This window comes from Zophobas morio, unplaced genomic scaffold (assembly GCF_036711695.1).
Source record: "Zophobas morio isolate AGI-343-1 ecotype UQ-CSIRO unplaced genomic scaffold, CSIRO_AGI_Zmor_V1 ptg000011l, whole genome shotgun sequence".
NCBI lineage: Eukaryota > Metazoa > Arthropoda > Insecta > Coleoptera > Tenebrionidae > Zophobas > Zophobas morio.
This window is the reverse complement of record NW_026972116.1, coordinates 19,362,029-19,374,535: the sequence shown is the minus strand read 5'-3', so window position 1 is coordinate 19,374,535 and position 12,507 is coordinate 19,362,029. Positions and strand designations below refer to the sequence as shown.

Below are 12,507 nucleotides of genomic sequence, written 5' to 3'. Positions count from 1 at the left end.
AAGTCTTTCCACTACACTATATTTTTTTGCAGCTGATACAGAAAGCTAATAAAATTCGTGTTTTCTGATTAAGTTTTACTTCATGTTGCTACGAAAGAATGGAATATTTTCGGCAAATGAACCCAAGTGCGTTTTAAACAATCCTGTATTGCAGATAAACATTGTCATGCAAAATAAGAATGAGGAAAAAAAACTGTTTTGCGTACGTGTTAATAATTCAACTTATTGATTAAATCAAAAATGTTTTCACAAAAATAAAATCGTGGACCAAAAAAACCCAAACTCCATATCAGATGCAAATAAAACATGTGAAATAAACACAACAGGTACTTACATATTCAGTACGATCAAAACCAATGTTAGGTGGTCCCAGAAAACGTCCAAATTTAAGCTGTAAGAAAATAATTAAACCCGTAAGAAAATTTTAATGGTGGTCACTTGCGCGCAGCGGTCAGTTTACCCCCTGGTGCTACTCTAAATTCCCAAAAAATCATAGGACACTTGCGCACAAATAGGGGGTTATAAGAGAATGAAAAAAAATCGAAAATTGTCATCGTCTTCTACGTTTCTGATAGAAGTTTGTAGCAATATATGTTAAATATATTAATAATTTAGTTAATACTCCGGGCGTCTGGAAAATGGCGGATTAACTCTCCGCTACGCTCAGATGAATCTGGGAAAAGTACAAAAAAAATTCCGTCTCACATTTTGGTGAAGTTATAATGATTTTAAAATTGGTTCTTTTGCCACGTTTCACAACTAAACAACACATTCATTATCACAATAACTAATTAATAATAATTAATATAAAATAATTTGATAAAATCCATGGGAGAACAATGTTTGCTGAAATAAAGCGAAGGTACAAATCAGCAACAATAGAGTAAGCAGTTAAAAATGTGTTTATTTTTTTTTTTAAATTAATATTTAAAACAATTTTGGGGCTTTGATGTTCTTCTGTATTTTTAGAAAATTCTGATTTTCCTACCTGTTTTTGAGATAATTTTAGGACCCCGTTTTTCTTTTTTTTAATTTAAAACAATCTTGAGGTTCTAGGTATTCCTGTTTGGAAAGAATTTGAAAGTGCTTTAAAGCCTCTAGTGTCTTTTCTTATAATAATCTCATTAAATTTCTTAGAGGATATGTCATTTGTTTGCTAAAATCAGTCTTATCGTAGTAGGTACTAGCCCCACCCGCCAACCCTTTGTTTTCTTAGGGAACATGTCATTTGCCAAAATCAACCTTAACAGGTACTAGCCCCACCCACCCGCCCTCTCTTTGCTTAGAGGGTATGTCATTTGCCAAAATCGATCTTATTTTAGCGGGTATTAGCCCCGCCCACCCGCCCTCTCTTTTCTTAGAGGGTATCTCATTTGCCAAAATCACTCTTATCTTAGCATGTACTAACCCCGCCCACCCACCCTCTATTTTCTTAGAGAGATCTCATTAGTCAAAATCAGTCTCAGGTAGTAGCCCCGCCCACCCAACGTCTCTTTTCTTAAAGGGTATGTCATTTGCCAAAATCGGTCTTATTTTAGCAGGTACTAGCTAACTTGTGCGGTTCTTTAAGGACTACACCCCAAAATTATTTTTTCACTATACAGAGTGTTGTTTTTAAGTGTATCACACAACTTGGTGTTTTTAATAAAACACCCGATATATGTATTTTTAAATATTCTCATTGTTATTCTAATTTTCGTAAAATTTTTGGGGATGGAAGAGTTCACAAACAAATAATACTACAGAAAATACTTAACAAAAACGAAAGACAATATAAAATAAAATAAGGTGCAGTAATAAAATATAGGATGTTCGATTTGAAAAAACTGAATATATAAACACTCTGTACATGGAAAATTCAGTTCAATTTTACCACAATAAAGCACGTACCTTTATGTATTTCTCCACAAAATATTGAAACACAGATAATAAAAATTACCTTATTGCGATTTTTTTTTGTGAACCCTTCCATTGCTAAAAATTTTTAAGAAAATAGTAATAACGTGGCAACGTCTCATCAGTATTTCAAAAATAAATTGTATTTATAAAGCCTAAGAAGAGGCCAATCAAAATATGTAAAAATATATGGGATGTTTCATTAAAAAAAAGCCGAAGTTGTGTCTGAAAAACACAACACTCTATATATTTAAAACTATATTTTAGAGTATAGTACTCAAAGAACCATACAACTTTGACCTTTGGCTTTTTCTTGTATTTCTAATAATGAATGAAATTTTTCCGACCGCAGCGTGCAACTGACCCATGCCAATGTTAAAACCCGGTCTTCAAGACCATGACGATATTAATTTTACTGATAATAACTTCCAAGGTACTTTTCTGAAAGTGAATCAAAATTTAAGATTAGCTTAAATGTCTTGGATGATCTAAGTATATAATTTCGAGTGAGAAAGTATGCATAAAGTATGGATAATGTACTTACTTAAGTAAAAAGATGAAGTAGGTGAATTTCCGTCACGTGTTTTATGTGAACATTTCCATTATTACAATTAAATTGTATTTATTAAAACAGTTAAAAATCTTTCATGTGTTGTAAATTTACAACAATAAAACAAAAATAAAACGTGTTGACGAATTCGACAGTTTCGCAACATATCAGATTAGAAAATCGCTAATTAACTAATTTTACGCTAATTACACTCGTTAAGTGGTGTCGAAGGCGATTCATTTCTGTTTGAACAATTGCCCTTTGGTGAAATTACAAACAGAACTCTGCATGTCAATTTTAGCGCGTGTTTACACTCAGTGAGCTACTTTCAAAAAATCTTCATCATTGCCAACCTGTAACTACCAACTTAAGGCGGCTTACTGCCAATCTCCCAAACATTCTACCCATGCACACCTTAAATTATTGAAATTATTTTCCTATTTTTGAATTGCGGTTTCGGGATTTGTTTTTTCGGCGCGAAATTTGATTTTTAAAGTGAGGGCACCACAACGCTAAAAATAAATGTCAAAATTCTAACTCTTACTGTAACCTTATTAAGAAAAAAAAAGTGTTTTTAAACTTATTAGACCGTCCTCGGCTTTAGTGAGTAATAGGGTCGCACAACGCCTAAAACAGTGCCTCGTGTACAGAATCTTTATAAATTGGAGTTGGGAATATCTTCTTTCAGTTTTATTCAACCTTATTTTTCGACCAATCAATTTCTATTTAGTTGACATACGTTCAAATAATTTTTCAAAACCTGAAGTGGAATATACAAAACAAATTTTATAAGATACACAATTCGGTTAAATTAAAAATCAACCGTTCTGGAAAATATGAAATTAAGAAACTACAAAAGGAACAAAAAAGGCACACCGAATTCGTATTGATAATAGAAAACGGAACAAAATAACACATGTATTGAAAACAACGTACACATTGTTAGGTGCATTTATTTGACCTCAGTGTGTATGGAGCGGCAAATTATTTTGTCCTGTCAATGCCACCTGTGATGTGACAATCAGTTGTTGAGACTGTATAATGAACTGTATTTCATTGTGTTTACATCAAATGGATCTGTTCTGCGTAACGTGAAGAGGACTTACTATGTTTTTATGTATTTTCGTTGTCGAATTCCATTTTTACTTTCCAGACGTTGTCCAGAAAGCACTCCCCATTTGATGAATTGTAATTTCGACGTTTAGTGACGCCTAGAATGTGGAAAAGTAAATCGGCCACTTGCGCTTGTCTAATGATTTGACTCATTGATCTGTACATAGTTTGTTCAGCTGTCAAATCAAGCTCAGTAATTTATTTTAATTTCAAACTAAAACATTCTTTTATCTTTATTAGCTGCAGCGACAATTAATAATAATGAGTTTTAACTAGCCAAAATTTGTTACAACCGGTAAGTTCCCCGTAATGGTCAAGCTAAACGAAAAAAAGTAAAAGCACTTTTTCAAATGACCGTGCTTAATATATAAAAAAGCTTCAGCTCTAGGTCTGCGGTAAAAGGCAAATGTGTACGTTTGTCGTAAACCCTTTTCAATCAATTACTGACTTCATTTCAGCCCCATTTACTAACGAGATTTTCAATCTATTTTAAAAAAGTTTCGGTTTAGCTTCGTGCTTGTTAAAATTGAAACTTTCCGTTAATTGCACGAATTCTTTCTCAGTTAGAATTATCGAAATGCGAATTAAACAAAAAGCTTTATTCGACGAATTGGCCGAGAAGGCAAAATCAGTGAACGGTTTAAAAAAAGATTCGAGCGACAGTGATTGTTTAGACTTCATTATGTATCGATAATGGCGTGCGTAACACAAACTACAACTAATTTTATAACGATAATAGGATTAATTACGGGCTTAGGTGATTTATAAGCAAACAATTCATTACCTATAGGGTACCATACATTATGAATTAGCTAATTTACCGTGATGTGTTCGGTTTCTAGTTCAATAAAACAAACATAGTACGTTGTTTTATTAGAACAACCAAACTTTCCATTTATAAACCATTAATCCGATAGGGTTTTATTAATTAAAATTTGACGCTTCGCCGGATTTATTTCACTCGATTCAGCATCAAAACGAAATAAAATCCAACACCTAAAGGGCACAGAATCGCAAATATCGTATTTCCCAGTAAAACATCACATACCTACGGCTCGTGCAGATTGCGGTCCTACCACTCATAAATTCCCGTCCTAGAGGTAGATGTTTTTGTAATAGAATTAGGACCGACCGGCAATCAGTTATCGCACTTTTACTTTACAGTTTTGAGTCCGACCTAAGCCCGAATTAATCTGCGAAAATTACGGACTGTTCGAGAATCATTGATCCGAATGCGAAAATTGGAATTGCGATCACGCTCGGTTCGTAGTGAAATTTTAAAATTTACAAAGTGCGAATGCCTTTTTATTTCGACACAGCGACGTCACTCTCGGGTGGGATTTTTCCTCTTTGGGATATATCGAATTTGTGGCGCTCTGCAGCAACACCTATTAGAGATGAGAAGGGTTGTAAATTGACGAGGGAATCTAGTTAAGTGTTTCAGATTGTATCTGTAGCTTGTATTCTACGTAACTTGTTGCAGACGTCGAGATAAGGAGTAGAAAAGGACGCATTAAGTTTTAATATGGTGTGGTTCAGTCAGGCTCCCTGTTTGCTAAAGATAGGACGTGATTGACACAGTTAGAACAACATAAGCTTGGTTAGAGGCTTCTCATTTACTGCTGTTTGCTCAATAGTACTCGTTCGGGGGACATTTCTAGGCTATTGTGTGAAAATCGATAACTGTGACTCAATTGTGTGCATTGTGGAGAGCATGCTGCGTTTATTTATTGATAAATGGATAATTAAAAAACGATTTTAATTCATGTTTCATTTATAATTTATATAAATCAATGTACATGTAGACCAAATTTATGAAACTTTAAATTGAATTTTGGGGGATTTGACGTCCACAATACGATTTTCCAGATTTTTATTTGGAATAGTTTTTGAGAATTAAGGTCATGCTCATTTTTAAAACACGTCTATTGTTGGCAGTCGGCAAACGATAAACAGAGGCGGATTTGCTTTATGCTGCAACGAATTTACCGAGGTGTCTGTAAGGGTCTGGGTCAGTATGTATCTATTTAGTATTATTTTATTATTTAGCGGAGTGAATATCTCCCTAAATACGACCCTACAATTTACGTAAATTTCAAAGCAGCACGCGTCGGGTGTAAAGGATCGATGAAGATCCCTACCGGAAAGGTTGTTCAACCATTGTTGACCTAATAGAGCCATAAAATTTTATTAGTACACAAAAATGTCTTTACAGTGTACAGACGACTATTTTTCATCAAGTAATAACATTAAAACGTCTAATAAAGAATCCGTACCAGTTTGAGTGTCTTTTGTTTCTTCTCTACTTCAGAAAACAATTTTGTTGTTTTTATAATTTGAAGGATTTGGTTGAAATACCAAAGGAGTGGCAAAAGATTTATTCTATCAGACATAAAGTGGTTTTTAAAACACTTATTAAGTCAATTTTTAATCATTTTAGATGAGTAAATTTTAATCATCATAATTATTGTTTTATTATTCTTAAGTATAAAATTTTGTATTTCAAAGTACAAAATTTGACAGCAATCGGTTCATTAGTTTCAGACATTATAATAAAAATCGACACAGACGACAAATAACAAACATACAGACAGACGGAAACGAGAGATCTATAACCCAGTAATAATAATATTTTAATAATTTTTTGTATAGATGTGTATTAGTGTAAGATAAGTAAACGGTCAGTTTTTCTGACATATTCGTAGTAGTACTTGCTAAGATAATACTGATTTTGGCAGATGACACACTCGCTACAAAAATAAAGGGTGGGTGGGCGGGGCTAGCTATTTGCTAAGATAACACTGATTTTGGCAGATGACACACCCTCTAAAAAAGGGGCGGGTGAAACTACGGAAAAAATAATTATAGAACTTTTTTTTTTTTTCAAAAACTTCTAGTTAGCCAAGGGCATTTTTTTATGAATTTAGATTTGTAGAAATTATTTTCGGTTCCATTTCTTCGAAAATCCCAACAATTTTACCAGAATTGATCAAATGAAAAAATGTCAATTTTCAAGGCAAAAAATTCATTATCAAACCAAATTTTTCGAAAATTTTAGTCCGAGGGCATTAATACTTTCTGTTTTTCAAATAAGCTGTCGAGATTTATATCCCAAAAATTTTTGAGGTATTTTTAAGCAATTTTTTCAAAAATCTCAAATTTTCGATATCCTCCTCCACGGTATAAATGTTTTCAGCGTTTTTTGGGCATGAATTGGAAATAACTCAGAGATTTCAACTGATTTTTGTAGATTGCAACTTTGGGCTTCATGTTATCAAAAATTCCAATAATTTTTCCAGAACTGATAAAATGAAATATGACAATTTTCAAGAAGTATATTTGAAAAATTTCATTTCAAACCTAACATTTCGAAAATTCGTCAAAATCAACACGTTATGTTTTTGAACCACTTGAAATTTTGATCATTTACTTCTGTAGTCGTAATAACCACGTATGTCAAAAAATATTAAAATTTGCTTACTATTACTGGGTATTCTGATTTCCATGTCACTGAGTACACAAGTGTATTTTTTTAAAACGTCATAAATTTTTTTAGATGATAAGAATAAATCAAAGTTTGTTAATGATATTTAATTAGTAAGTAATTCTTCCGTCTCAGTCTGTCTGGATTTTTATTAGAAAAATATTCCCCAAAACTACCGGACCGATTGTTGTCAAATTTTATATGTATGCAAGGAATACCGTGTCGATGGTAAAACACTAACCAGAATTTGTCTGCTCATACCCACCAACAATGCAATGACGTCATTTAAAAATTTTCCTGTAGCTACGTAAACATGTCTATATTTTATAAATATGCAGAAGTATCTAAACTAGACCAAATTTATAAAATTTGAATGCTCGGAACAAAAATTCTTATTTTTCTTCTCTTAGAAAAGGATTTGTTTAGGCCTCTTCACTTTCCGAACGCGAGCCAAGGAAGTGTTGTAATAGGGTCTATGCGATGAATGGCTATTTTCATGTTTTCTCGAAAGTACAGGACCCCTAGAATATAAAAAAGTATGTCTCGCTTTTCTGTCTGATTGTCGTCTCTGTGTGCCGAATTTTATTAGACAAATTTTATATATAATATCTTAGGAATATCACGTAGATGGTTAAAACTTGACCAAAATTTGTCTACTCACCGCCACCAATTTTTTTTAGTAAACGCCTTTTAAATTTTACAAAATACCATAATCCTGTATTTGTAGTTAATGAATCCACCTTGATTTTAACCCTAGGCATCCAGATTTTCGCAAAAAATACATGTTGTATCATTACATTTTATACCAATATAAGAGAACTGACGTGTATGTTAAATTACTAAAGTACTAAAAAGTACCTCCACGACGAATAGAAAAATCGACTCAACACGTAAATGGAAAAAAGAGGACTAATCACAAGCTTGGAAACAAATTGAGAAAAATAGCATTTGTACTCGTAGACTGGACATGGCACGAAAAATTCAGGCGAAAATCCTGGTAGTACTTTACGAAATTAGAAAAATTTCGAGGTAAAGACTGGCAACTTGAAACTTAAATAAGTAACGAAATAGTAATAAGTTGAAAATTGAGGAATAAGTAATTTAGGAAAAAAATCGTTTCTAAAATGGAAATGGTCCCAACAATCAAGGAAAATTTCTAGGGTTCCGTACCGTACGCAGGAAAAACAACAAAATCCAAAGACAAAAAATAGTAAAGAAAGATATTTCAATAAATAAGAAGAAGAATTCGATTGAATACGAAAGATGAAAAAAGAGTAAAGTATAACTTGAAAAAATCGATTTTGGATTGTCAATGGTTTGAAAAATTAAAGCAAAAGTACTTTACTTGTACTTTACGAAGTTGGAAAAATTGCGAGAGGAAGACTAGACATTTGAAACACACATAAAGGAAATGGTAGATAAAAGTACCTCGACGAAGAAGAAAAAATTCGACTCAACATGTAAAAGGAAAAAAAGGACTAAAACCATAGACTTGAAAACAAATTGTGAAAAAAATAATTTGTAGAATGGACATGGTACGAAAAATTGAAGCGAATATACTTAGGTAGTACTTTACGAAATTATAACAATTTCGAGGTAAAGACTAGAAACTTGAAACATACAGGAACTATAATAGGAAAAGTAAAGAAGAGGAGGAATTCTATCCAAAACATAAGAAGATAAAAAGAATAAGCTGTAACTTGAGTAATAAATTTGGAAAAAAAACCGTTTCTAAAATGGGAATGGTACCAATAATCAAGACAAAATTTCTAAGGTACCGTACCGTAGGAAAAACAACTAAATCGAAAGACAAAAAATAAAAAAAAAATATTTTAATAATGAAGAAGAATTCGATTCAATACGAAACATGAAAAAAGGATAAATATAACTTGAAAAAGTCGATTTTGAAATGTCAGTGGTTTGGAATATTTAAGCAACATTAGGAAGATGGAAAAATTGCGAGAGAAAGGCAAGAAACTTGAAACACATAAAAGAAATAGTAGATAAAAGTACTTCGACGCAAAAGAAAAAATTCTAACCATAAACTTGAAAACAAATTGAGGAAAAACTCGTTGGTAGAATGGACAAGGACATGGTACGAAAAATTGAAGCGAATATCCTTAGGCAGTACTTTTTGAAATCATAACAATTTCGAGGTAAAGACTAGAAACTTAAAAACATACACAAACTAACATAGGAAAAGTACCGCCGTAAAGAAGAGGGGGAATTCGATTCAAAACAGAAGGAAAAAAGAATAAGTTGTAACTTGAGAAATAAATTTTAAAAAAGTCGTTTTTAAAATAGAAATATTATCAAAATTAACACAAAAATTCTTAGGTAGTACCTTACGAAGGAGAAACAGGAAACATGAAAGATAAACATACGAAGGAATGAATTGATACCTGTAATATGACGCAGAAAATGGTTTCTGCAGTAGAAACGGTAACAAAAATTAAGGCAAAAATTCTAAGGTAGTACCTTGCGAATTAAAAACAAGAAAATCGTAACATGCAGGAAATAGTAAAGGAAAGTACCTACCTCGATAAAGAAGAAAAAGAATTCGATCCAAAACGAAAGATGAAAAAGGAATCAAGTATAACTTAAAAAATGGAAAAAAGAAGTCTGTGACGGGTATCATCTTTGTTGTTTATCATTTATATTGCACCTGTACTGACGTGTCGAAATTGACATACATGTACTGGCAGAAATAACTGAAAACCGGAGACATTGTGTGGCCGTTCACCCGATTTCCCAGGATTCCGCACCAGACCAAATATGAATAAGTTAACAGAGTATGGTTTCGTATCATAATACATTCGATAAACAAGCTGTACAAGAATCGTTTGAAAAAATACCGTTAATTAGAGTTTTACTTCCCAAACAAACCGAATTTTTCTTGATGTATGAAGGTTATCATTATCACAATGTTTAACATGAGTATGTACACAAATTCGAAGGTGGTGGAAGACAAAAACAAACATAACAGAGGATGAGTTTAATGATTCCCTTGAAGCTCGTAGACACCAACACACTATCATGTCTGAAAGTGTTCTACACAATTAATGTAGCATTATTCGAGTCTGGAGGCTTATAAGACGGTGATACTGTCGATTATATCTATTACATAAATAAACATATAATTAGGGGAAGATATATCAAAACGATCTCATTTATTTCCATTCTTGATATTCAATTCCAAATTCCTATTTCATTCTCTGTCTACTAATTTTTGAAGACACAAAGATATTAACATGACATGAAAAACAGTCGATTTAACAACGTTAAACAGGTTAAGTAAAGTTTTTTCGGTGTAACAAAGGTCAACCCAGTCGATACTCGGGGAATATTTTGTTAATGTCTTCAACCCATCTTGAGTGACAGGTAAAGTTACAAAGATCAACCGCAAACCAACGATCAAAGTAACCTTTAAATATCCGACCGAACGTATAATTTATTCATTTTCGTTGGACCCAACTTACACGCGTCAATTTAATTCGAAATTACCCACGAGTGAGTGGTCTTTAGAAAATTCCAAAGAAACGTATTTTACTCGTAACATAAATATACGCTTTCCAACAATCCAGTTATCAATCATTTTCTTAAGCTCATTAAATACAAATGCCGTGTTCAAGAACAGATCGCCATAATGCCCTGACACAGAAACGTCAAGCTTTTCTTGTCACACATTTTGAAGCGAACGCTACAGAACTCACCCACCTTTAAGACTTAATTGAGGCCTCAGTCTCTTGATATCCTTTCCACTTCCATCTGGTAAATAACACGGAAGAACTGAGACAAGCATTTGTTTGCCGGGCGAGATTAACTATATCCGGTGGCCCGTAATGGCGTATGGATAACCACCATCTTTAATCTGTCAAGTTTCCGGAACTCCCCAACGATCCCTAGTTTTCCTGCTAAATCAAGCGCTATTAGAAACGGTAGCGGCAATAAAATATTTACTCTAAAGTTGCGAACGCCGCATCTTGCGTCCGGAATTCAAGATGGCGGCCGCAGAAAGAATTCGCGTTATTATTAAATCGCGAAGGTTAAGGTTCACATGTAAAGCGTTATTTTTTTATTTTGCCGCACGTCAAACTTAAATTGAACTCGTTCAGGCCGCAAAACTTGAGCGCTTGGGTCCACGTGTGATATACGGCGACAATCTAATCCTGAGTGCTTCTAAACTACACCTAACCCCTTATCGCACATTGCGGCTAACACCCGTTTCACTATTATGGCGGGTTCCGTTCCATGCATAAATTGCGATACAAATACCTCGACTGTCATCCTTGATTATGTTCTCTGACACCAATCAGAACGTGACTAATTAATCGATATGTATTAGTCCGTGCACCCTCTCGTCTGGACGACACCCAATACTAACGGAATTAGTATGCTAATGGATATATAATATCAGTTTGTGTGCATAATTTATAATGGAATCGATACAGGAATTTTCAACGCCTGATTATGCATCAACGAATCAGGCAATATGGTGCTGACGTTCCTGGAAATTTCTTCCCACCACCGCCAATTTTTATCTTATTTTGCATATTTAGGATAACACCAACGCTTTTAATTCAGCAAACTAATAAAGTTATAAAGCGAATAAATGGAATAAACGCTTTGTTCATGAGGTCAGATCAAATAATATTAACCCACTGTTTTTAATTATCACCGAATAGATGGAGTGATCACGTGAAAATCACATGAACAACCTGCGCAATACCTACAGCATACTGTAAAACCGGCTTCAAAAGGCACGTTTTTAACCAATAGGAACAATAGGTTGGTTATTCACCCGCTGTTACTATTGCATCCGTTCAGCGATTCCATTTAACCCCTCCGATCTCACTATCACATTAAGACCAGAGGATACCAGAGACGTGATAGTTTGACATTTGTGGCAAAGTGATCCTTAATGACTATCCACCCGTTACATACAATCGTAAGCAATTAACTAGGTACATGTGTTTTTTTATTAATTGCCTCGCTGGAAAACTGAGGATTAATCAAGCGGTCAATTTTTATCCGACTTTAATAAAAAATAACAGACTAATCTTTCAGCGAACTCCGTAATAATGGGTATCAATACGAACATTGATTTCTAGCCCGCTGTTCTACCCTAGCCACCACAGCCACTATTTACTTATTTGCATTTTATATTGAATGCCATTTTCGCCTCTACGTACGTTTTTAAAAAGGTCACAATTGCTTACAAATAGCTATATTAATTAATATTCAAGCTGTTGCCTCTCTGGTATTCCACGCTAGGACTGTCATATGCAAATTTCTATGCACACAAGTGGGACGCAGTTGAAATAGGTTTTATTGCTTAAGATAATTTAATCAAGTTGCATTTTTCCATTAAAAACAAAGAAAAACACATTTGGCTGGTTGAAAAAACTTGATATGATGTAAAAATGGAATAACTTAAAAAATTTAAAACCCTAGACGACCAGAT

At 33.5% G+C, this 12,507-nt stretch overlaps 1 protein-coding gene across 2 annotated transcripts in view; it reads left to right on the top strand.

Annotated features, from left to right (window-relative positions):
- LOC135127121 (FERM and PDZ domain-containing protein 2-like) overlaps window positions 1–12,507 on the top strand; it is a 238,274-nt gene that overhangs the window by 192,906 nt on the left and 32,861 nt on the right. The gene's annotated exons all lie outside the window — the stretch shown is intronic.